At 37.1% G+C, this 27,445-nt stretch overlaps 1 protein-coding gene and 1 pseudogene across 28 annotated transcripts in view; one reads left to right on the plus strand and one right to left on the minus strand.

Moving 5' to 3' along the window:
• Lcorl (ligand dependent nuclear receptor corepressor like) overlaps positions 1–27,445 on the minus strand; it is a 172,509-nt gene that overhangs the window by 141,634 nt on the left and 3,430 nt on the right. For 2 of the 28 annotated variants that reach the window (XM_076546261.1, XM_076546258.1), the window contains exon 2: positions 14,682–14,740. The exons of the other annotated variants lie outside the window; for them this stretch is intronic. The gene's annotated coding sequence lies outside the window, so the exon portion shown is untranslated. The remainder of the gene's footprint in view (positions 1–14,681; positions 14,741–27,445) is intronic. 28 annotated transcript variants of the gene reach the window in all.
• Positions 16,196–17,077, plus strand: LOC121832757 (cyclin-dependent kinases regulatory subunit 1 pseudogene; annotated as a pseudogene).

Here is a 27,445-nt window from a genome sequence, read left to right on the forward strand (position 1 = left end):
TCATGCATAAATTATTAGATTCCTATCATTATGCTTTTTATCCTTTTTCAAATATTAGAATTGCATTGCTATTACCTCAAAATATTCTAATAGAATCTTGATTAGAGCTTAGATTCTTGTTCACTTATACATACATTTTACTACTACTTTTACTCTATGGTTCATTGTAGAGATCTCTGTGAAAGCTACTTGTCCACTTTGTAATCTTACCTTAGTGAAAATTATTACCATGAGATAAAGAAGTAAAAAATACACTTGCCTAAGGCAAGCAAGCTCTATTATCTTTCAAATGAGTACAAAAATGAATGTACCATCAACAATCTTAACCACTATAGAATCCATCTTTTTCCTTACGAATATCTCAAGTAACATAACTAAAATTTAGCTTGACAAAGAACTAGTATTTACTTCCCTAAATTAGTATATTACAGTTTTACTTATCAGCAAATATAATTCTTTTCCTTTATTACTTAAGCTAAGAAGTCTAAAATTCACTTTAGACTGCTTGTCTAAAGTACAGTCTGTGTCCCACTTAGAATGTAAAAAGCTGTTCAGAATGTGATTCCTCTCCTAGGAAGAAAAGGGTAGGTAATCTAATCGACAAATAGACATACTTTTCTTAAACACACTGGAAGTTGGGGTTAGATGCTTTCTCAGCCTCATTCTTTGTCACTCTTTTTACAATAGCCAGGAAATGGAAACAACCTAAATGTTCTTTAACTAAAGAATGGATAATGAAAATGTTTACATATACACTATGGAATACTATTCAGCTGCAAATGAAAATGAAAGTATGAAATTTACAGGTGAATGCATGAAACTAGTACATAGTATAATGAGTAGGGTAACCCAGATACAGAATGCAAAATGCTGCATGTTCTCTATTTGTAGATCTTAGCTCTAGATCTAAAGGGTGTGAGTACAAAGCCTAGAGAAAATGCCAAAACAAGGAAAGTAAAAAGGACAAGGTAAAGAGAGTAGTTATAGAGAGAGTAGTAGAAAGACATAGGTTCTATGTGTGTGTTGGGGGGGTGTCACAAATGGGGAGGAGTTGACTTTAACTAGGTAGTGGCAAAAAGGGACAACACAGAGGTTGAGGGAGAGAGAAGGAAGTAACACAAATGATGTTTGAAAAAGCCACAGGGAAATAATATTTTATATTTGCTTAAAATACATATATAATACATAAGTTTACATTGTGAATGAAGTTATGTCAAGTGTGATGATAATGCTTCTCCCAGTAGCCACAGATAATCTAAACAAAAACCCCAGTACCAGGCATGGAAAATATCCATTTAAGTTGTTGGTCAAGGGAATCCAAGAAATTCCTACAACAATCCAGGCTATTGCCATTGTCAATGGCTGCCTCCCAGAATTAAAGTAAAGACCCTATTGCTAAAGATACCACACATTGTGAACATAGGACTTTGAGGAATCCAGCTGTAACTAACCTGGAAGCCTTCTTCCCAAGCACTAGTTCTCATAGTACTAGAGGATGCTATGCAAGCTGCCAAGGGGTGGGGGTAGTGGACAGCACCACCATGAGCAGTTCTGCTCTTCTGTTAAAACCTACAAACCACAACAATGACCAGCATGGCAAGCCATTCCTAAGGGTATAATAGTGGCACTAAGATCATAATAATAACCGACAGCAGTATAATTGGATTTAAAGGAATTCATGCCTAGTATTGTATATCTAGCCAACTACCTGTGGCTGGTAAGGTCTGAGGCCCTAGAGAAGAGCCTACTGCTGCTATTTACCTTATTAAACTAGTATAATTTCATATTCTAAATACTTATCTGTATGGGATGAAAGTAGCTTTCACCCTTCGATAAAGAAGTTTCTTTTTGCAGCAGATGGATACCATTATAAAACTGGTCAAAATGCAGAAAACAACTGATCAGCACCAACTGATACATCTACAACATAATTTAAACACCTAAGGCTCAGGGAACATCATGGAAGAAGGAGAAGACAGATTGTAAGAGCCAGAGGACCAGGATATCTGCTGCAAAATAGTGTCTTCTATGGTGACAGGGAAGCTGTACACATGAAGTCTCAAACATGTGGTTTCCTAAACAACACATGCACAATGACAGCCACAGTTCAAATGCCAAGTAGATGGGGGCAATCTCACAAGGGAATACCCTCAGATGAAGAATTGTAGGCAAGTAAGGCTGCTGAAAGAGGAAATCAATTTTCTTCAGGAACAAGCACCCTGATAGGGTATCCAATCCCAAATGGTCAACACATACAAAGGAAAAACACTAAATGGACTCTTCAGTGTGTGTGTGTGTGTGTGTGTGTGTGTGTGTGTGTGTGTGTGTAAAAATAAAGTAATTAAGGAAAGGTTCAAGAATTTTGAGGAGGAATGAGGGAGATACGGGAGGAGTTGCATGGATAAAATTTAAAAAGGAAAGAGCACACATGGGGTAGTATGGAATAAGGGGAGGATCTGGGGGAAAGGGGTAAATATGATCAAAATACAATATATGAAATTCTCAAGAATTAATAAATGTTTTAAATAAAAAAATTCAAAGAGTCAACTTATTTTCCATATCACTGATAACTTTAATTCTAATTAATTTAATTCTAATTTGAGACTATCTTTACTTATAACTATGACATATCTGGACTCAACTGTTCATGAAGCTAATGCACCAAAGACATTCTAACCATCTAAACTTGAAATTCATTAAGGTGAGTTAAACACCCTCACCTTTCTCTGTTTCAGAAGCTATCCCTTATATGCCATAGGTAATTCTCTTAGTTATTGTTAGTCTAAAATAATCTTTGCCTTTGTATTTGAGAGAAAAATCGTGAGGCATAAATTCATTTGACTCATTTTAAATATCACTGATTCTTTACTTAACAATTTAGACGCTTCTGAACAAGTTTGCAAGACTTTGTTCTAGTTTACTTTCTGCTACCATAAATAAAGACTATGACCTAAAGCAACTGGGGTAGGAAAGGATTTATTTCAGCTTACAGCTCTAGTCTACCCTAAAGGAAGTTAGGGGAGGAACCTGAACTGAAGCAGAGGTTATATAGAGGAGTGCTACTTACTGGCTTGATCCTTGGCTTATGTTCAGCTACCTTTATACTTCCTAGGATGACCTGTCCAGGGATGACACTGCCCACAGTGGCTGGGCCCTCCAACATCAATCACTAATCAATAAAATGTCCCAAACATTTGGCTACAGACCACTCTGATTAAGTCATCTTCTCAGTTGAGTTTCCTCTTCTCCAGAAGACTCTAACTTGTCAAACTGACAAAACAGTCTACCAGTGCAGATTTGTTCAATACTATTACCAACATTTTAGTCCTTGAATTTCCATTTGACCTTTTTTTTGTTTTGTAATTTATATCTGTTGACAGAACCATTTGTATAATCATTTTACTTACTTTGGTGCCAAAGTTGTCAATATATTAATTGCAAAAACAAAACAAAAACCCTAATAAATCTTTAGGGGCTGGAGAGATGGCTCAGTGGCTAAGAGCACTGGTTGCTCTTCTAAAGGTTCTGACAATTCACAGCAAGCACATGGTGGCTCACAAGCATCTATAGTGGGATTTATGCCCTCTTCTGGCATAAGTTGTACATGCAGACAGGGCACTCACATACAAAAATAAACAAACAAATAAATAAAATTAATTGTAGTTACCTCAAAGTCCTTTTCTGATATTTGTCACCTGTATCATATCTGAAAGATTGTCTAAACCAGTGGTTCTCAACCTTCCTAATGCTGTGACCCTTTAATATGGTTCCTCCTGTTGTGGTAACTTCCAACCATAAAATTATTTTTGTTGCTAATTCACAACTGTAATTTTGCTACTTTAATATGCTACTTAATATAAATATCTGTGTTTTCCAATGGTTTTAGGTGACCCTGTGAAAGAAAGGGTCATTATCCCCAAAGGGGACACAACCCACAGGTTTAGAACCATTGATCTATGGGATCTGTGGGACTAGAACATCAAGTCCTTTAGGTATATGCTAACAAGTGGTATTGGTGGGTACTAGGTCTACTTTTAGCTTTCTGAAAATTCTCCACACTGATTTCTACTGATAGTAGCTGTATCAGTTTGTAATCCTACCAATAGTGAATGAGGGTTCTCCTTCCCCCATATCCTCTCTAGCCTTTGTTATCAGTTGTTTTCCTAGTTTTAGGATTCTGACTAGGTTTAGATTAAATCCAAAAGTAGTTTTAATGTGTATTTCCCTAATTGTAAAGGATGCCAATGTTTTTAGTGGTGCTTGGGGACTGAGCCTAGGATCTCATGTATTCTTTAAACACATGCTCATGCTCCATCACTGAACTATATTATCCCCAAACAATAAAATGGTTCTCACCATGTTCACAGAATACTAAAAATTCCATGTTCCTCAAAATTAAAGTGATTTAGCTTTCTTTGAGGCCATAAATGATTAGAAAACAAAAGCACCAATTAAGTACATATAAAAAAACTACTTTCAAGTAAAAAAGATTTTGGAGAATAAATGTAGTATGGTCATATAAATACAATATTTCATAGAAGTGTTCCTATCAAATGATCCTAATTTCCTGCCTGGTAAGTGAAATCAATAACTACACACGTATACAAATGAATGTAAACCAGAAGGAAATTAGAACAAACATAATTTTAATGAAAGATTAGTAATTCAAGTTAGCCCTACTTTATCTAGAATAACTCCTCTCAGCACTAGTCAACCATCAATTATAGCCAGATGCTGTTATCCTGTTGCAAGTACATCCTCAAATACTTCACACATTCCTTTTGGAGCAGGGGAGGCTTGATAGGCCTTTACTTCTCCATCCCTTCTTTTGACAACTTAAACTTTGTTCCTTAATTCCTTAGAAATATATATATATAGTTAACATGTCTACTGTACTTACTATTATACTGTTTAAGTAACCAAGCCAAGTCAATGAAGTCTTTCTACCCCACCCTCAAGTTCAGCTAACTTCAGCTGAGGTTAAGCAAAATGAAACAAAAACAAAACAAATAACAAAGCAAAAAAAAAAAAAAAAAACCCACTGGGATAATCAAAGATCTCAACACAAAGCCTCAAATACTGAAACTGAGAGAAAACATAGGGAAAAAAAGGTATGGGCAAGGATTTTCTGAAAAAAGACTCAGTGCCACATGAAATTTCCCAAGTACAAAAAAGTAGAATTATATATAAAAAACAAATTTAAAAGCTTCTATAGAACAAAGGAAGAAATCACTAGAGTGAGGGCATATTTTATAGAATGGGAGGGGTGTCTCTGCCAGTTATCCATTAATGTCTAAAATATAGGACACACAACACACACACACACACCATTCAAATCCTAAAATGGCTAATGTACTGGATATGCAATTCTCAAAATAAAGAAATATAAATCTCCAATATCTGAAAAAAGTGTTTAACACCTACAGCCAGTAGAGAAACACAAATTAAAACTGCCTTAAGATTCCATTTCATTACATCAGAATAGTCATTAACAAAAGGCAAGAAATATTGGAGAGGATGTAGTGAAAGAGAAGCTGTACACACTAGTGGTTTTAAGGTAAACTGGTATAGTTACCATGAAAGTCAGTGTAGGAATTCTTAAAAAACAAACAAGCAAACAAACAAACAAACAAAAACCTGAAAATACTACTACCATAGGATCCAGGTACACCACTCTTGGGTATATACTTAAAGGATTCTAAATAAACAGAGATATGTGTATATCCATTCTTAATGCTACACAATTCACAATAGATAAGAAATGTACTTATTCTAAATGTACATCAACAAATGAGTAGATAAATGCAATACACATATACAACAGAATTTTAAAGAGCCAAAAAGAAAACTGAAATGATGACATTTGTAGGAAAATAACTAAAACTGAGATCATGTTAAGTCAAATAAGCCAGACTCAGAAAAATAGTGCATGTTTATTGTCTTATATAGACTGTAGATTTAAATTTATATACATACATATATGTGTATAAATATATATGTGTGGATATGAAAGTAGAAATGGGACCAAGAAAAAGAGGAAGAAATCATAAATCTTAAAGAAGGGAATAGAGGATAAAAAGGAGAAAGTAATAGAAGACATATGACATGAAAGCATGAAGAGTCAGCAAGAAAAGGGACCAAACAGAGAGGAGTTTGAGAATCAGGAAGGACAGTAGAAGAACAGGAAAGTGAAGTGACTCTCTGGGGAAAAAGATATTTAAAGAATTGACATAATAAAAATCATATTTTGTGTGTTGGTTTGAATAAGAATGGCCTCCATAAGGCTCATAGATTTGAATGCTTGGTCACCAGGGAGTGGCACTGTTTGAAATGATTAGAAAGTATGGCCCTGCTGGAGGAAGTGTATCACAGGAGGTGGGCTCTGAGGTTTTCAAAAGCCCAAGCCAGGCCCAGTGGCTCTCTCTTCCTGCTGTCTATGGATACAGATTTAGAACTCTAAGCTACTTCTCTATCACCAAGTCTGCCTGCAGACTACCATGCTTCCTGCCATGATGATAATAGACTAAACCTCTGAAACTATAAACATGCCCCAGGGAAATGCTTTCTTTATAAGAGTTGCCATGGTCATGGTGTCTCTTCACAGCAATAGGTCACTGACAAAGACACTTTCCTAATTTTAATACTTTAAATCAGAAATACCTCGGGAAACCTATTAGTTTCCATTCACCATAAAGTTGTATTCTAGTAGTCAGCATCCAAATCCACCCCATGAAAACCTTACGCTGCTTGATATGTAACAAAGCCCAAACCAAAACTGTAGCTAAGAGGCATAATAAACAAAGCCTCTCTTTAGAAAAGGTAGCCAGATCTCTAGTCTCAAAAATATAGTCATCTGATATATTCCAAATAAGCCATAGGAAGAATTTATTTTCTACCATTTTTCCAGAGCACAAAATCAGCCCTGGACAAAAATTTAAATGCTCTTCCCCCATTAAAATCATACTTTGTGTTCTTTTTTTGGTCCTCTAAAAAACTTTTTTTTTCATTGCATTTCATTTAGTGTGTGTGTGTGTGTGTGTGTGTGTGTGTGTGTGTGTGTGTGTTGTGTGATATTTTTATTGTGTTCTGACAAATAAAGCTTGAGTCACAGGGCAGAGCTAGCCTCTAGCTGACCAAAATTAACCACAGAGGTTTGGAGGACGGTAGATAGGAGACAGGAAGTAGTAAGGCGGGGCTGAGAGAGGCTCTCAGTCATTTTCAATTGAGGAACGCAAGAGGTAGGAGGTGACTGGTGGCTGCTTTCTGCTTCTCTGATCTTTCAGGTTCTTCCCCCTTAACCCCCATATCTGACTCCTGATTTTTTATTAATAAAAATTAACTTGAGGCCAGCTCTCATTGGACCAAGAGTAACTTCCTGAGACATGGAATCCAACCGCCCCCATTGGACCCTGCAATCTACAAGTTCCATGCCCTGCCCCAATACCCATCCGCCTATGACCCCAGTAACTGCCTGAGACACAGAAACCAAACTGCCAGCTCTCATTGGACCAAGAGGTGAATGACTCTTCTCCCACACACAGAGTCCTACCTCTAGGAGCCAGGCCCTGGGACACAGCCAGTCCCCAGGAGTTACCACCCAACTCCGCCCCAGTTGCCAACCAGCAGGGAAAACTCCTGCTGGAAGTCCCACCACCACCAACTCCCCTCCCCCATTGGACCCTGCAATTTACAAGTTCCAAGCGCTGCCCCAATACCTATCCGCCTGTGACCCCAGTAACTTCCTGAGACATGGAAACCTAACCGCCAGCCCTCATTGGACCCAGAGTGGCTTTCTGAGACACAGAATCTGCCAGCTCTCATTGGACCGTGAGAGGCTTCCTGAGACACAGAATCTGTCAGCTCTGACTGGACCAAGAGCCTTGATAAGACCAAGAGCGGCTCCGAGAGTCACAGAATCAACTAGCTTGAATTGGGCCAAGAGCAGCTCCCTGAGATACAGAATGTGCCAGCTCCAATTAGACTAAGAGGTAAGTTTGGACCCAGAGGGGCCCCCTGAGACACAGACACAACAAGCACTGAGTGGACCAATAGCAACTTGCTCAGACACAGGCACCTCTTGCACCTATTAGAGAAGGAGATGGGCAGATGTCAATGCAAAAATACATACAACAACATAAAGAGCAATATGGCATCACCAGAACCTAGCCCTCCTCCAACAGCAAGACCTGAACATCACAATGTAGAAGAAGAAAGCGACCTTAAAAATAGCTTCATGAAGATGCAAGAGGCCTTTCAAGAAAAAAATGAAAAATTCCCTTAAAGAAATTGAGGAAAAGACAAACAAAAAATTGGAAGAAATCAAGAAACTGAGGAAAAAAAAACAAAAAATTGGAAGAAATCAATAAATCCCTTAAAGGAAGCCAAGAAAACTATGAAAAAGCAATTAAACATGTGAGAGAAACAGTTCAAGACCTGAAAAGTGAAATAAAAATAATGAAGAAGACATAAACAGAGGGAATACTGGTAACAGAAAATCTGAGTAAGCGAACAGGAAACACAGATGCAAGCATAATCAACAGAATACAAAAGATGGAAGAGAGAATCTCTGGTGTAGAGGATACAACAGAGAAAATAGATTTGTCAGTCAAAGAAAACACCAAAGCCAAAAAAGTCATAACACAAAATGTCCAAGAAATCTGGGACACCATGAAAAGGCCAAATCTAAGAATAATAGGGATAGAAGAAGAATACCAACTCAAAGGCACAGAAAATATATTCAACAAGATCACAGAAGAAAACTTTCCCAACTTAAAGAAGGAAATAAGTATAAAGATACAAGAAGCCTATAGAACACCAAACAGACTAGACCCCCCCAAAAAAATTCCCTTGCCACATAATAATTAAACCACTAAACATACAGAATGAAGAAAGAATATTAAGAGTAGTAAAGGAAAAAGGCCAAGTGACTTATAAAGGCAAACCCATCAGAATAACACCTGACTTCTCAATGGAGACTTTGAAAGCCAGAAGGAACTGGACAGATGTAATGCAGACACCGAGAGACCACAGATGCCAGCCTAGACTAATATACCCAGCAAAACTTTCAATCACCATAGACAGAGTGAACAAGACATTCCAAGACAAAACCAGATTTAAACAATACCTACCCACAAATCCAGCCCTACAGAAAGCACTAGAAGGAAAATTTCAACCTAAGAAGTAGGATATACCCACGAAAACACAGGCAATAGATAACCCCACAGCAGTAAATCCCAAAGAAGAGAAATACACATACATTACCACCAAAAGATAACAAGAATTAGCAATCACTGGTCATTAATATCCCTTAATATCAATGGACTTAATTCACCTATAAAAAGACACAGCTAACATAATGGCCAACCTAGATGCCCCTCAACTGAAGATTAGATAAAGAAAATGTGTTACATATACACAATGGAGTACTACTCAGCAGAGAAAAACAACATCATGAGGTTTGCAGGCAAATGGATGGAACTAGAAAATATCATCCTGAGTGAAGTAACCCAGACTCAGAAGGACAAATATAGTATGTACTCACTCATAAGTGGATACTAGATGTAAAGCAAAGGATAACCAGACTACAACCCACAACTCCAGGGAGGCTAGCTAGTAAGGAGGATCCTAGGAAAGATGCAAGGATCGCCCAGCAATGGAGAAGTGGATAAGATCTACATGAGCAAACTGGGGGGTGAGGGGGAGTAATGGAGTGCAAGAGATGGGGAAAGAGAGCCTAGGAAAGTAGGGGGTTTGAGTTGGAACAGGAACAGAGTGGGAGAACAAGGAAAGAGATACCATGATAAATGAAGACACCATGGGGGTAGGGAGAAGCAGAGTGCTAGGGAGATTCCCAGGAATCCACAAAGATGACTCCACCATATACTACTGGCAATAGTCAAGAGGGTACCTGAGCTGACCTACTCTGGTGATCAGATGGCTGAATACCCTAACTATCCTCATAGAACCCTCATCGAGTGACTGATGGAAGCAGATGCAGAGATCTACGGCTGGGTCACAGGCGGAGCTCTAGGAGTCCAAATGATGAGAGAGAGGAGGGATTCTATAAACAAGAGATATCAATACCATGATTGAAAAAAGTACAGAGACTAACTAGTGGAGACACATGAACTGTGGACCAATAGCTGAGGAGCCCCCATGGTACTGGACTAGGCCCTCTGGATAAGTGAGACATTTTGAACTGTTTAGGGGCCCCCAGGTAGTGGGAATGGGACCCATCCTAGTTCATGAGCTGGCTTTTAGGAGCCTAGTGCCTATGGTGGGATACTTTGTGCAGCCTTGGTGCAGGGAAGAGGGGCTTGGACCTGCCTCAACTGAGTGTACCAGGCTCTGCTGACTCCCCATGGGAGACCTTGCCATGGAGGTGGGAATGGGTGGGAGGAGAGAGGACAGAGGAATCTGTGGTTAGTATGTAAAATGAATAAAAAATCTATTAATAAAAAAAATTAACTTGATTAATGCTTCATCTGGCATCCAACATTTGGGGCATGAATTCATGATAGTTGCTTGTTCGTGGCTTTACAGCCACTAGCACCCACCAGAGCTGCATGCAGATCTGCATCCACCAAGGCCACCACGAAGTCAGGCTTTTCCTTTTTTCCCCAACTCCTCTGAGTAAGTCTGGGATTTTCCTGTTGCAGCCTCTCTATAGCAATCTCCACAAACCCCAAACTCCACAGCTCCCTGGGCTCCAAATGCCAGGGGTAGTCCCTCACCACTGGATAGCTGTGCCTTCAGGCAGCTCTGTGCTCTTACTTCCTGCCCATCACAGGCACTGCTTTTGCATGTTCCCCTTTCAGATGGCTGGCTCTTTAGCTCCTTTTCTCTGTGGGTTGTGGGCTTCCCTGGACCCTCTCCCCAGGCTGCTGCCACAGTAGGGTAGCTGCCTCAACATCCACTTGGACAACTACCACATACTTTCAGCTCACAACTATGCATGACCAGTGACAGCTGTCCTCAGCCAGGCTTTGGCACTGTCTATGTTCTCCATCTACCCAGATGTGCTATGCAGCGACAGCCAGCCTTACACTTACTTTACTGTCATCATCAGCAGACTTAGTGAGACAACTTGGAATTCCTAAAAGAGAGATATAGAAATGATATAATAAAAGGGGATATTATTGAATCTACTTTTGAACCAAAAAAGCAACTACTAGTCTTAAATATTTTACAATAGTATTATTTTTGTATATTGATACAATGTTAAGGTTATTTTTGTTAGAACATACTATACATACTTTTCTACTCTTGTTCAAGGTATTGTACCCATACAGTTCATTTAATATTTCTAGTCCCTGAAAGTTATTATTACAAACTAAGATAATAAGAAATGCAGGTTAAGAGTTAGTCACCTATTACAATCAAGCTTGTAGTCATGTTAGGTATGTTTTCAAGGTCAAACAGATATATTTTAGATAGGTGGTCTTCAAACACTTCAGAGACCTACAGAATATGGCATTTAAGATGTTTTAATAATGAAGTTTTTTTTATGACAATGAGACATGTTTGATCCTGGCAGCACCAATCTACTTCAGAGAAGATGATGGGCATCAAAGAAACTCCATATGGAGTTTACTTTCTTTGTGGCAAAAGCTAGCCAATGGGTAAGAAAGTGTCCTTACCTCAACTGTTGACAATATACTGTCCAAATTGAACAAGCAGGACACAAAAATAAGTGACTGCTGAACTTTGCCAAGACAAGGCAACACAGTCCTTCAAAAATCCTGCTTCTCAAAAAAGTCTGTCAAATAGTCTAGGCCTATAGGCCAGGGATGGATGCCCTACATGGCAGAGAAACTTTGTGTGACTATCCAGGCAGCTAGATGTTTCTGTCATTTCTTAGTTTGGAAGTTGTTTGCTCTGCATTTCCTGTCTACTCAAGTAATATTATATCCTTCTCAGGTCTCTGACAGAGTTGAAGACTAGATAGTTATAGTTCTCCTTGTTACCAAATTCAAAAAAGAAACTCACAAAAAATGTGTAAAATGTGTAAGTTGAGAGGCATAAGATAGTTTTAGATTGGTAATACAAGTTAGGATAGAAAGTGAATTAGGTCCAACATGTTGGACTCACCAAGACAGGACAGATAGATAATGGAATATTTTCTCTGAATCTGTCAAATGCAAATGGACTGGACATTGTGAATGTAATTCTTACCTGATATATATTTGTATATAGTTATTGTACTTACTGTATATACTTTTACTATGTTAGTTAAAAACTTCGCTTTTTGTTTGTGTGTGTGTGTGTGTGTGTATGTGTGTGTGTTGTTTTTTTGTTGTTGTTGTTGTTTTTTTTTGTTTTTTTTGTTTTTGAGACAGGGTTTCTCTGTGTAGCTTTGCACCTTTCCTGGAACTCGCTTTGGAGACCAGACTGGCCTCAAACTCACAGAGATCTGCCTGCCTCTGCCTCCTGAGTGCTGGGATTAAAGGCGTGCACCACCACTGCCTGGCAAAACCTTTCATGAAGAGAAAAGGGGGAAATGTGTGGTATTTTGTGTAGCTAGAGTTTTCCTGCCTGGCCCATGGTCAGGACAAATCTCTCTCACCCGCCAGTCCTGCACTCAAATGAGTAAACACACAGAGACTTACATTGCTTACAAACTGTAAGGCTTCTTGTTATCTAATTCTTCTATCTTAAATTAACCTATGTCTATTAGTCTATAAATTGCCATATAGTTCGTGGCTTACTGGTACCTTACATCTCGCTTGTTATGGCAGCGGCTGGCAGTGTCTCTCCGCCTCTGCCTTCCCCTACCCAGAATTCTCTTCTCTGCTTGTCCCGCCTATGCTTCCTGCCTGGCTACTGGCCAATCAGTGTTTTATTTATTAACCAATCAGAGCAACACATTTGACATACAGAACATCCCACAGCAATTTTGAATGTGTTCTGACAAATAAAGCTTGCTTGGAGTTAGAGGGCGGAGCTAGCCACTAGCTGACTAAAATTAACTACAGAGGTTTAGAGGACTGTAGACAGAGAGGAGACAAAAAGTAGTAAGGCAGAGCTAAGAGAGGCTCTCGGCCATTTTGGACAGAGAAACGGAAGAGGTAGGAAGCAACTGGTAGCTGCTACCTGCTTCTCTGATCTTTCATGTTCTTTCCCTAATATTTGACTCCCCATTTTTTATTGAGAAAGATTAATTAGATTAATGCTTCATGAATGTGAGTATGTCTGTGTGCGCATGCATGTGCACACACAGACACCACTGTTTAGCATTTGGAGGTAAGAGGACAAATTACTGGCGTTGGCTCTCTACCTCCACTTTGTAGCTCCCAGGGATCAAACTCAGGTCATCAAGCTTTTTGCAGCAGGTGCCATTACCTACTTAAGCCACCACAATGGCCCCCTCTAATAAGCTTTCTATCCAATCTCTCCTCACTTTTGCTCTTACATTGAGACATAGCTGAATTTATACTTACAGAAGTTAAGCATATGAGGGGATAAATAGTGAGAAACAAGGAGTACTGTATAGCTAAGGGAGAGCAGAGGTAAACTTGATGATGACAAGTAATTATGCTGTAATTGTGGGTAAGAACTTATGATTTCTATATTCCCTACTCTGTTTATCACAATGCCAATGACTCAAATTGACCATATCACCTCACTCCAAAGAAATGACATAATAGTTTTCCCCTGTAAATTTACTATTTACTGATACATAAATTCTAAGTTGCTAGATTCAACTCTATGTTTCAAAACTGTATTAAATATATGCTATCATTCTAATTTGTGTGGTCAATCTATTGACTTGACCTACAAAATAAACACACAGATATAGTCTTTTCCTAAGGTCACAATTACCTAATTAAGTGAGTCTTCAGTTAGTTCAGAGGAAAGAAATTCATTTTAGTACTTCTTTACTTCCATAGTGGTAAATCATGCACTATGCTCAATATACATAAAAACTGTATACTCATACAAAACTTTAATCTTCATTAGATTTTACTATTAATCAGTGACTTCTGTAAATAAAAGACACCTTAAAAAAAGCAAAAATACAGAACAGAAAGGACAGTATAGCTAGTATGAAAGGTGTATTAGTTACTATTCTGTTGCTGTGATAAAATACTGTTAAGATTTTTGAAGAGACCATTCAAATAGTAAGTAGCATAGACTACAGTGAAAAAGAAGTTGTCAGGAAATCAGGGAGCTATGGGGATGGTATTTCAAGGGAAGGGATGTAAAAACATACTGGTATAAAGAGATAGAAGGAAATAATGAGGTGGGGGAGATAAACGGGGAGTGGGATGAGAGGGCAAGACAGAGGAGGGAACATGGGGAAGAATAACAGTAAAGACATCTCAAAAAAAAGTCAGATGGAAACCTATTGTTGCAAAGAGTGTGCACACACGTGCGCGCACGTGCGCATGCGCACACACACACACATACATACACACACACACACACACAGAATTTAAGTTACCCTAAAACCCCAAAATGGGACAGCAATGCTCATACTAGACACCACAAATAAAAAGCCCAGTGCTAAGAATGGGTTATTTCTTTTGGAGTTGTTGGCAAGTAAATTCCTATAGAACCCAAACATGACAGGCCACTGCCAATGCTATTGGTTGCTTTCTAAAACTTGATGGTAAGACTATATTGCTGAAGACACTACATATTTCATGCTTCGAATACAGAGAAATCAAGGTAGCACTCACCTGGAAAATTCAGCCCTACTGGCTAGCTTTCATATTGCTGGAAGGTGATATGCATGCTCCTAAAGGAGAAAAGTAATCACCAATCTTACATAGCCATGAATCCTTTGAGTTACAACAATGACTACCCTGGCAAGTTATATGCCCATTGGTACAGCAGTGGCACAAATCATTAGTGTAACCAATCACTTTCTGATTGGGCTTAAGTCCCATTCTCCAAGTGGAAAACCATACCTGAACAAGCAGTAATTAGAACCTGTGGTTTCACATGTTATAGATTAGATTGAAGGGAGGGAAGAATCAACTATACTTAGCACAACATCTTTTCAGTAAGTTTTGAAATAAGAGGTAATGATAGTGTAACGATGAACATTTACAACAAATGATCAACCACACTTTTGATGACAAAGAAAGTCTTTGTACCTGTATAAATATGCTTTATAGCCTTACAACACCTACAATGGGTTTACAGTTTAGTGGGAAAGAGAAGAAATAAAAAAGATCAGTAACAGTAAAATGTCTGAGATAAGCAAGAATACAAGGGCTAAACACTAAGAGAAAGGGGGAAAGTATGGTAGAACATATACAGCCATTATCATTTAATTGACATGGGAGAATCGTTAATAAGGGACATGACATTTAAAACAATGATCATAATCTAAGAGAAGTAACAGCCCAATATCAACCAAGAATAGTTAACATTTAAGAACAGCCAGTTTTCCAGACAAAAGAAATTGAAAGCCCAGCATGGGAGCTTGTCTTAGTTTTCTATTGCTGTGATATGACACCATGACCAAGGCACCTTATAGAGATTTATTTTGGGGGTTTTGGGGGGAGGAGGGGGCCTGTTTCAGACACACACACACACACATACACACACACACACACCTGGTATGAAATAAGCAATGCACAGTTACTACATAGCATCAGTGTTTATGACAGAAGAACAAATAGTATTAATGTAAACAGAAGAATACAAATTACCAAACCTGGAGAGACTAATAGGAATCCCAGAAAAAGTGAAATGTAGTCCACTACAATGAAAGCCTTATTCTAAAAATATATACTGGAAGCAAGCCAAATATTCCTGAAAAGAAAGATAATGGACACTTCAAGTATTATAAAATATTTACATATTATAAAATTATAGAGCACTGAAAATGAATACTTATCTACATGTAAGTATTAAGAATAAATCACACAGAGATCCACCTGCCTCCGCCTCCTGATTGCTGGGATTAAAGGTGGATCTCTGTGAGCCCGAGGCTAGTCTGGTCTACAGAGTGAGTTCCAGGACAATCAGAGCTGTTACACAGAGATACCCTGTTTCATAAAACCCAAAAAAAAAACAAAAAACAAAAAAAAAGAAGAAGAAGAAAGAATAAATCACACAAACAAAACTGAGCTAACACAAAAGAATATATATTATATACTTCAATTTAAACAAAGTGTCCCAAACGGGGTAACAATCTATTGTGTTACAAAATCAGCATACTGTATGCATTTGGAGTGGGGAATTACAAGCTGTGAATGAAAGAGGCTATGAGGGGACTTCTAGAGGTTTTATTGTAGTACTTCAGGGAATATGTTCACTTTCCTCACTGAGAAATAAATTCATGATCTCATGCTTTTCTTTATGTAGTTGTATCTTTAAAAGGTTTACAAAAGGAGTTGTCTGGAGGCCAATGGCGGAGCAGGGCTGAGCACCCTCAGGCAGAGCAGTCATGTCACACAAACAAATGTACTATTCGGACAAATACCACGAGGAGTAGTTCACTGGCATGTCTTGTTGCCCAAGGACATAGCCAAGCTGGTCCCTAAAACCCATTTGGTGTCTGAATCTGAATAGAGAAATCTTGGTGTTCAGCAGAGTCAGGGATGGGTCCATTATATGATCCATGAACTCACATCTTACAGTTCCAGCGGCCATTAAGAAGCCAAAGAAATGAAGCTGGTGAACCACCTTTCAGCCTCAAGCTTTACACAGCTGTCCTTACTTCCTACCATCTTCCTGATAGCATGATTATGTTCCTTTCTTATTTCTCCCTTTGATATTTAAAGGATGTTCAATACACTATTTGAATGTACTGGTACCTGCTTTGCTTCTTGAGCGGAACCACCAATGCCACAGCCCTGTCAGATGAGTGTGACCTCAAAGCCCTACTGTGCTCTGTATCCAGCAGGCCATATTTGCCATCAAAAAGCATGTGAAAATCAGATCATGGCTCTTACAGGGATGGTGTGAATTTGCTGTTGTGGTTTTTACTGTTGGATATTGTATTTATGGTGACTTAAGAGTTTATGTTTCAATGTATTGGAAACTTTCCATTTTATCTGACAAATCTCTTCCATGTTACAAACCTTGATTAAAGAAAGTTTTTATAATCTAAAAAAAAAAAGGTTACAAAAGTAGCAATGGAACAGCTACTGAGAAAACAAAGTCTAGAGGCAGTGTTAAGGATCTAAAAAGGGTTCGAGTTACTTGAAAATTATAGCACTGATACTACTCAAGATGACTATAGATTTAGAAGGCCTAATATTGTAAAGCACATACTACCCAACATAAGTCTTTTTTTTTTTTTTTTTTTTTTTTTTTTTTGGCTTTTCAAGACAGGGTTTCTCTGTGTAGCTTTGCGCCTTTCCTGGGACTCTTGGTAGTCCAGGCTGGCCTCGAACTCACAGAGATCCGCCTGCCTCTGCCTCCCGAGTGCTGGGATTAAAGGCGTGCGCCACCATCGCCCGGCCCAACATAAGTCTTAATGGGTGGTCAATAGTGTCAGATGCTATGGCCACTATACCACTATTACTATATCACTAACGCAACTGTTTAAGGAGCTCAGTGTAGAATGACAAGAAAAAGGAGTAAAGCATTGTAAGGGAGGCTAGTTAAAGCTGGGCTTTCTAAGCCATATTATAAATTTAGCCTTTATCTAAAAGTGAATGATGAACCAGTGAAGACTTTTACACAGATGGTTGTGTAGTACCCAAATGGTCAGCCCTGAAAACTTGCATACAAGTAACATTATATGGACTGGGCAGGTTATATTTATGAATGTTGTGCATGTGTTTCTATATACATACACACATATACAGGTATATATACATAAATGAATGAATGAAATTAATAATTTGTGAAAAAAGCCATGAATTTGAATGACAGCAAAGAAGGGCACTGTAGTGTCACCTGTGCAAAAATCTCAAAAATACATTCATTAGATTCTTGCAGAGGTGACACTACAGAGGAGAGGTTTGTTGGTGCAACCTGAATTGATTTTATTCAGTCTGATAAACTGGTATGAATTGTCTCCTAGGTGTGTAGAACTGTGTATACATCATTGCTTCTATTTCCCAGAAATAACTTTTGCCTGTGAATGTTGTATGTCATTGTATAATTGAATATGAGTAAGTCACTTTAGTTTCATTTACTACTTGTGGATTGCATGATTCTAGAAAAGTGCAAAGTTTTTGAAAGCTAACTTTAAAGTCAATTTTCACTTTCATGTGTCTATGGGGAGGCAGAAGGTGTGAGTGTATGTGTGTAGATATCTGCATATAGCAAAATACTTTCAAGACTGTTTTCAGAATAGAATTCTGTATTTTAGAACATTTAGTACTTTTTTTAAATACAGTTTTATCAGGAAGGGAAAGAGAAAACATCTTTTCTGTTTGAAGTTTTAAAATTTGTTAATGAAGATTATAAAGTGTTTATGTTTTCCAATGTTATATGAGATAAAATAAAACTACTCTCATTGGAACATTAATTAAATAAATTATTCAATTTTCTTTACAAAAATGTAGTTATGAAAACTTCCATTAAAATTAGGAAATTATGTATCAATCCCTACCAATTAAAAAAAAATACACAGCACACCAACAATGACAAATTTTGCCTAATGTTCTTCCTATTGATACTTCTAGGACTCTTCTCAACAACCAATATTAAAGCACATGTTTATGTGGATTTATAGATACTCATACTTCTATATTTGTCTTATCCATACTTAATTAATGAGTTCACAAAATACATTTCCAACTCAACATTATAGATAGCATTCCAGTATTCCAGCATTCCCACATTATTATACAACAAAAAAACAACAAAAACCAACCACCTGGCTCCAACTATTTTAATACTTATTTACTCAATCTGTCTCCTTATATGAAATCAACCTCTCATGAGTCTCTTCCTAGCATGGACAGTCTTCCCACCTATCTTAGTATTACTATTCTCACCCCTACTTCCTCAAGTATATAATCTCATCTGTTAGTATCTATTCCTCAGACCTGGTACCCTTTTTACAAGCATAACCTCCATATCTGCTATTGCCTGACAGCCCATAAAACATCTCCATTAAAATGCCAGCTTACCTCCTACATTCCAACTCTAATACTTGTACTTAAAGACACATTTATGATCACTGATCTCAGTGTGACACAGCTGAAACCTTGCACTCAGACATTTCCTTTACATGGACTTTTCCTTACCCCACCTAAGCCTCAACATATACAACACCAAGCTGTACTTCTAACATAGATGTCCTCCCCCTTTCCTGCTACTTACTGGGTTCCCAAGCTCTTAGAGAGAAGGCTAACTCCTACCCCAAGCCTATGTCCTCCTCTTCTTACCTTGCTGAGGTCTAAACATTTCTTTCTGAGATCAAAAGACCCTGTGCTTTGTTAGGCCACCCTCTTCCAGAGTACCATACTTCTACATAGGCTCTAATATCTTGCAACAGTATGCTCACTAGTACAGAAATCCATCGACTCAGGAGGCTAATTTCTTCGTCCCATTAAGCTCTGACATCCTATTTATAACTCTTATAGGAGAAAGCTATGGCAATACATGTCACCCAGTGTGAACACCTACTCTTGGTTGGTCTTGTCTGATAGTTCTAGTTCTGAATATTCAGAAGAAAAAGAGAAAGTAGACATAGAATACCTGATGACATTTTTCAAAAAATAATCACCAGTGACTAAGCTATATAAGCACCTACAATCAAAGCTAATAAAAACAGTAATTTACTTTTCCAAGTATAGTTATCTTTCAATATCCTTAGAGGACTGGTTTTTAGACCCAGACAGACAGTTTATTATTTAGGAAAAAACAAAAATGGTACAATTTCCCCCAAATATTATGTTTGAATCCATAGATATGGAACACATAATTAGACGTGGAAGGCCAAGCGAATCTGCTTCTACCATTTAACTACTGGAGCTGGAGAGGTGGCTCAGTGGTTAAAAGCACATACCGCTCTTCCCTGGGACCTAAATTCAGTTCCTAGCACACATATCAAGTAGCTTACAACCATCAGCAACTCCAGCTCTAGAGGATATATGACTTTTTTTTCTGGTTTCTGTGGGCACCTGCACTCATCAGGACATAATTAAAAGGTAAAAATAATCTTAAAAATAAAAGAAACAATGTTCTATTCTTTTATACTACCTCCTTGTAAATTTAAAAAATTAATTGAAAGTTAGAATATATAATGAAAACACCTCTTTTCCAGCCAAATGTGCATTTTTAAAATATCTCAAATAGTCCTAGCTAAAACTAATTAGTAATATATAAAGAAAAACAAAGTGTATTTATCTATTAAGAATTTTAACAACAAGGTTGTTCAGAATACTAGAACTAAAAAATTTTAAACATTTAGAACATGTAAGTTTGTTTTCTATACAGTAACAGTTGCATTGTTTCTGGTATACTTATCCACAGATACAATCTTTCAAAACAAATCCTAAAAACCTGAGTGTCAGAGGTTTCACAACCTTTCTCCTTCTTCCTGGTTTCTACCAGAAAGGATGCTTCAGGAGTATGATTTGAACCTCTCTACATCCATAGAAAAGGGACATGGCTTCTCTGATAAGTGATTTTAGGAGTCACTGAGCAAAGCCCAGTTCTGCCTCTCTTGCCTCAGGAGCAAGCCATCCAGAGAAATAAAGCCTGAAGAGATGGGGTATGCAATGTTCCTCTAAAGTACCTGACAGCCGTTTGATTCTACTCTAACCTGGCCTTTAGTCACAGAAGAAATGATGTTTGGCTTCCATTTTTCACCTTGTTTTATTTTTCAAATTGTTGAAAGTTCACACAGAAAAAAAAAGGAGGGGTGCCACCTGAGAGTGCTCATTTTTCCAGTTTTGACTTAAAACAGCTGGTTCAATTGAGTTTCTTAAAAACTATTATAAATTTAAAAAAGCACACAAAAATAAAACCCTGAAACCACCAATCAATGTTCAAAATGAATATTAACTGACTTATTTGACCATGCTTATTATTACCTATTACCAAAAATTTTCAAAGGCTCACATTTCTTCTCAGTTGCAATCATAATTTATACTTGCATTTCTGTTCCACATCCACTCTATACTCATTGATCCCATGCTAAATATTTTCAGGATATGTTGTTATTTGTATGTTTGCTTACTCTATCCCTCTCAGACTGTTTCCTAAGTCAGTTTATATAGCATCTTTGAAACTCTAGAATCAGCAAACTATGGCTTGTAAGCTAAAGTCGCTTGTTTATAAAAATAAATTCTTATTGAAATCCAGTCATGTTTATTCATTTTGGTATTGCTTTTGCATTGCAACAGCAGAGGTGACTAGCTCCAGCAGAGACCAGAGGGCCCTTGGGAGTGAACTATCCAGGCAAAACGCACCTGTAGCTTGCTCATATTACATTGTGTTTCTCTAGTATATCCATAACTGACTGGATGGAGAAGGTGGCTGATTAAGCCTACCTACCTGACTACTGCTCTAACTTGACAAAGTCTAATATTTATTAACCATTCCTTTACAGGTAAAGATTCCTAATCCTTGCTGTCCCTCAATCCTATGAAACCTGGTCATTTTAGACCTCTTAAGTAATTAATTGTTCCTCCTTTCTTTCCATTAGCTTATACTATGTCTAACATTCGGCATCCTTAATCATGGTTTAGTCTTTATAAACAAAAATCTAAATACAAACCTTCAGTACAAGGTAAGCATTTTAACTCAACTCCCAGTTCTTACATCTCCCATAAAATAGAACTCCCCACACAAAAATTCACATTCTTAGGAGAAGTACTTAGGAAGAAGATTCTATTCTTTAATATTTTACCTAGTCTTCTCAAAAGAAAAAAATTACTAATACTAACAACATCTTTATATCTGTTCCCTACCAGAATAGAGTGTCTTAGAAGCTGTTTTCCACATAGGACCAACCCTCTTGCTTATCTGCCTCACTAGGGTGGAGCTTCCTTGTATTCAGAAGAGGCCTGACAGTCCAGCTGTGCTTCTGATAGGTCAGTAAGTCTTTCAGTTTAAGGAGCTGAAGGATAAGAAGTATGAAAGTTTTTTTTATAGTGTTAATGTTTTTACTTTTTGAGATGATAAATTATATTATTTCCCTTTCCCTTTCCTTCCTCAAGATCTTCTCAAGTAAACTCAGAGTACTGCTCTCTTTCAAATCCATGGCCTCTTTTCATTTTTGTTGTTGTTGCTGTTGTGTGTGTGTGTGTGTGTGTGTGTGTGTGTGTGTTACTAAATACATAAATACAACCTGCTCAGTCCCTACAGTGTTACTTGTATGTATATTTTCAGGGCTGACCATTTGGTATTGGATAAGCAATTGGTGTGCTCTTCCCTGGGGAAGACTACTTCTCCCTCTCTCAGCATTCCTTAATCACCTGTAGTTCTTTGTAAAGGGTTGAGGCCTTGTGAGTGTCCCTCATCCTCATTAGCAATGACACCTGTTTTTAAATCACAGTTTTAAGTCAAATACTTCCAACACACTTTTTATTAAGCAAAAAAAAAAAAAAAAAAGTAGCAAACACATGAAGAATGGTACTACCTCTGTTTCATAAATTTTCCTACAAAAGATGAATTCTGCCTAAGACTATACCGAGAACTGCTAAGAAGGAAAAGTGTTCCATCTACCCTTTCTACCAGTTACGAAGACTTAGTCCCTTGTCTGTTAACAGTTTGGTAAATAAAAGACTAATGGACAAAGTTACTTCCAATATAAACATCTGTACACACACTTTAGAGGAGAAAAAGCCAATGTAAATTAATGGAGAAATGTCTCAAGGTATTATTCATAATAGACTCTAGGTTGAAGTTAAATTTTAAAGGTGACTAAGGATCCAAGGTAGAAGATATGGCTACAAAGATATCCAAGAATTTGGCATAATATGTAATAAATAAAAGCAGATGAAAAAGGATGGCTGGTCTAAAGAACCAATATAAAAAAAGTATGATAGTTTATGACTAAATAGTTGAATATGGTAAGGAGCTTTTACTTGATAAAAAGAGACAAATGGGAGACATTAATGCCTTGTGAAGTATGAAATCAAAGTAGCTGCTCAAATAATGATTTACTGTATGTTTTAAGTTACAAGTTACACCAGAAGGCAGTAAAATCAGTAATGCATATACTGATATAAACCAGAATCTTATCTCAATCTGCCCAAGTGCTTGCACTATCAGAAAAACTGAATCCATGAACTATTACAAGGAAAGTAATAACTTGGCAGCAGATTAAAGAAAAAACCCAAACAAGCAAATGTAAGCAGGATAAGGTTACTGGCAACTACAAAAGGAAAGCAGATACAGAAAAAGTTATTCCTCATTTTAGTCTCTTATTTTCTAGCAAACACAAATATATATTTGTTTTTTTGAGACAGGGTTTCTCTGTGTAGTTTTGGTGCCTGTCCTGGATCTCACTCTGTAGACCAGGCTGGCCTTGAACCCACAGAGATCCCGCCTGGCTCTGCTTCCCAGGTGCTGGGATTAAAGGCATGTGCCACTGCCACCGCCCAGCCAAAAAAACTCTTACAAAATTTTTATTTAGCTTCAATTAAGAACAATGTGCTGTTCTTCAAATGCAATGATAGTATATTTTGTTAATTATGTTCCTAGTGGTAGCAGCAGGTTTCATTGGACCCATCACAATTTCTTCTCTAGATTGTGTTACAAACAAAAACTTTTTAAAGAATTCATTGATTACAGATTTGATTAAATATGTACTATAATAAAGCTATGTGGTGTCTCAATATTGTAGACTTGTATGGTTTGTGCTTGATGAATGCTAGTCTATATACAATAGATACTCTTTGACTTACTATAGGGTCATAGCTTAGCCTTAAATGTGCTCAGGACACTTACAACAGCTCATAGTTATGAAAATCAAAATTCAAAATGTATTTTAAATAAAAGGGTGGAATATTTCATGTAACTTACTGAACACTATGGTAGAAGCACACTGCAAAAGTATCAATTGTTTCACTGATAAATATGTGGCTAACTGGAAGCTGTGATTCAAGCTACCACCTGGCATATCAAGAATATCATACTGTGTATTGCTTGTCATAGAAAGTAAAATTCAAAATTTAAATGGTATCTGCTAAGTATGTATCACTTTCGTGACAATAGAAAGTAGACAATCTTATGCTAAACCACTCTAAGGACCATCTGTATATCAAAAGTAAAGAGTATTATCAAAAAGGAAGACTATAAACACACACAAAGTAAAATATTTTAACTGTGAGACTAGATGCACTAACAGAAAAAATTAAAAAAACCCAAAACCTTCGCATCTTTGTTGCCACTCCCCAAGACTGCACTGAGCCAGAACTAAAGACCAGTAGTGAAGGTCAGAGGAATACTGGGACATATAACAGCAACTAATCATGTGTGCTGCTAAGCTGGGAAGATGGCACACACTTGAAGCCAGTCCAAGGAGTACGATTCGGCAGGCTGAGAGATGATGACTCAGTGGTTAAAAGCACTTATTGTTCTTCCAAAAGGGGTTCATGATCTCCTGCAACTCCAGGATTCCACACCCTCCTCTAGCCTCAGAGGGCACTTGCACACAAGTGGCATAGACAAACAGAGACACATAAATACAGATAGATGGATACATGCATACACACACAAATAAATCTTTAAAAAAGACCTGTCTGCAGCCTGCCATCTAAAAAAATTTGCAAAAAAATTGAAAAATTCATTCATTCCTTAAGTTTTAAAGATAGGAGAATATTACTCTTCCAAGTATAAAATTATCCAGGAGTACACAGAATTTAATATTTTACATAAAAAATTATCCAAGATGCCGGTTTTAAAAAAGAGAATCTGGACACATGTCTTAACCTATTCAACTACTCATCAGCACCACCAATTCTATCTATGCAAGGTATGTGATTAGATGGTATCACAACTGTCATCATTTAAAATAGATATCATATTTGCTGGTGCTTACTCAAGTTGTACAGCCAACATTTTCTGACAGCTGCCAAACCATATCAGTAACCCACCAATACAGATTTCTAAGTTCTTCATCCATCTTTAGATGCTAACAATGACAAGGGAGAACTGGTGGTAAGATAACAAAAGAGGAGGCAAGAAGAAACCAGAAGGAAGTATCAAACTGACTAGCAAGAAGGTGAAAATAGAGTTCATGTTAACAAAAACTAACCTCAAAATGGCCTAATGTGAGAGTGCTTTATTATTATTATTATTAATTTTGTTTTTGACATGGGTTATTGCTCTGCAGTCCTGCTCTGCCTCCCAAGTGCTGGCATGAAAGGTAATGTGTGCATCACCACACTCGGTGATAAAGTTTTTAATAAGCTACAAACTAATTTCTATATCAGTTACCAAAGATTACTTGGAATTTAGAATGGTAAAGGTCTTTTGTTCTCTTCACACAGAAAGCTAGTACTAAGTTATGTGACTGAAAACTCTGTAACACTATAGCTATAGAGAACTGGAAAATACAGATCATTTAAACTCTCATTTTTACATAATCTTTTTTTAAATACGTAACAGCATTCCTACCAAAATCAATTGACAAAAACAATAAAGCCCAAGCAGAAAACCATCACCACCAATAATAGCTAGCACTTATTGGGTGCTTTCTATACAGAATAAACATAACATCACAAATCAACAAACTTCTTCTCCAGCAACCTAGCTCTCTCCAAATTACTGGCGAAACAAATGAGAGATAAAAGAGAACCTTGTCCATTGATAAATGGTGCCACTAGGTTCCAAACTAAAAAGTCTAGCTCCAGAACTTATTTTTTTTTTAAATGATCTGTTTGTCCTATACTAATCAAATAAAAGATCTGGGTAAAACTGTACCTTTGTTTATTATGGAGAGATTTTTTAAGGTAAATGGTACCCCGGAAATCAAGAAAACTAAACTGTCCAGTGAGGTCCATTGCTATGTGTTGCAGTTAAACAGATACTTCAAATTGAGATGTACTACAAATGTAAAACACCCAATTCCAGGACATGAATAGTAACCCAACTCCTTAACAGTTTCTACATAGATCAGTACAAAAAATGGTACTATTTTTAATAAAAAGGTAATAGATTAAATAAATGTGTTTTAATATGGTTATCAGCAGATTTAACATTTCATATTTGGCTCAATTACTCTTGAACCAGTCTTATACAGAAAAGACACTAGTGTTTTATAGAATGTTTCTAAGCCAATCTTTCCCTTGTTTTATTTTGTGATCTTAAGAAAAAATTATGTTTGAAAAAAACAGGGATTAAAACAGACCTAAAATATGCTTAGTTTTGGTATCTAAAGTCATTTTTCCTTTAAAAAGATTGGTGGTCATTTTGATGAAATAACTAACACCATACCTGGGACAATAAAATACATGAATGTGGACTATCATGTTTAGAAGCACAAGCGAACACAAACACAGATGCTTTAAGTTAGTCAACTATGCCACAATTTGATAGTCAATATAATGACAGTCACAGGTTTTTATTTTTGAATAAGAATCCATGAAATCATACAAAGTATAACTGAATGAATATCAACCCTTAAAAAGCAGGAACATAAAAAACCAAAAAACCACCCCCCCCCAAAAAAAAGCAGGAACAAAGCCAAAGCCAGAATATTGACAATGTTAAGCAATAGTTGAAATTTTGATGAGATGATGGCAATACCCTGTTCTTGAAAGTACTTTCCCATAAGTTACACATTAATTACAAAATGGTGAATAATTTTCAGGAAAAAATACAGCACCCATAATCTGAACCAAATTTTATGGCTGAGGCACACCAACATATGAACTTCAGGATATGATGTACTGGGAAGAACAGAGCATTTCTTCAGTAGTATTCCTGCCAAATGCACAACAAACTAACCACAAGAAAACAACAAATTCCGACCAAGGGACATCTGTCCTTTGTTGTTGTTTTATGTCAAGGTCAAGAAATAAAAAAAATTTTAAAAAAACTGAAGAAGTATCCCCAATTAAAAAGGACTAGAAACGTGATAACCAATAAATGCATTCCATGATCTTAAAGTGGATTTTGAACTAGGAGACAGACAGGAGATGGATAGAGAAAACAGATAAAATCTGAAAATGAACTATAAAGTAAGTAATAATATGTGTTGACAGTGTCCTTGTTTCTTGGAATACTGAAGAACTTGGGGCTCCAAATTACTCTCAAATTTCGAACTCTAACTCACTCTTACTCCCCCAACCCCCCCCCCCCGTGTGTGTGTGTGTGTGTGTGTGTGTGTGTGTGTGTGTGTGTGTGTGTGTATGAATTTAGGACAAGAACAACAAAAATACAACAAAATGTGAAATAACTGGTTAATACAGGCAAGAGTAAATATTAGTTTCTTATCCTTTAATATTTTTAGATGCAAATTATACCAAAATAAAGTTTTTAGAAAACTGTCCCAGATAAAATACTCTAATTACTTTGCAAGTCTGAATGTTTGAAACTGTATTACTGTATTAATACATTTATTTTATAC

Source organism: Peromyscus maniculatus, chromosome 10 (genome assembly GCF_049852395.1).
Source record: "Peromyscus maniculatus bairdii isolate BWxNUB_F1_BW_parent chromosome 10, HU_Pman_BW_mat_3.1, whole genome shotgun sequence".
Taxonomy (NCBI): domain Eukaryota; kingdom Metazoa; phylum Chordata; class Mammalia; order Rodentia; family Cricetidae; genus Peromyscus; species Peromyscus maniculatus.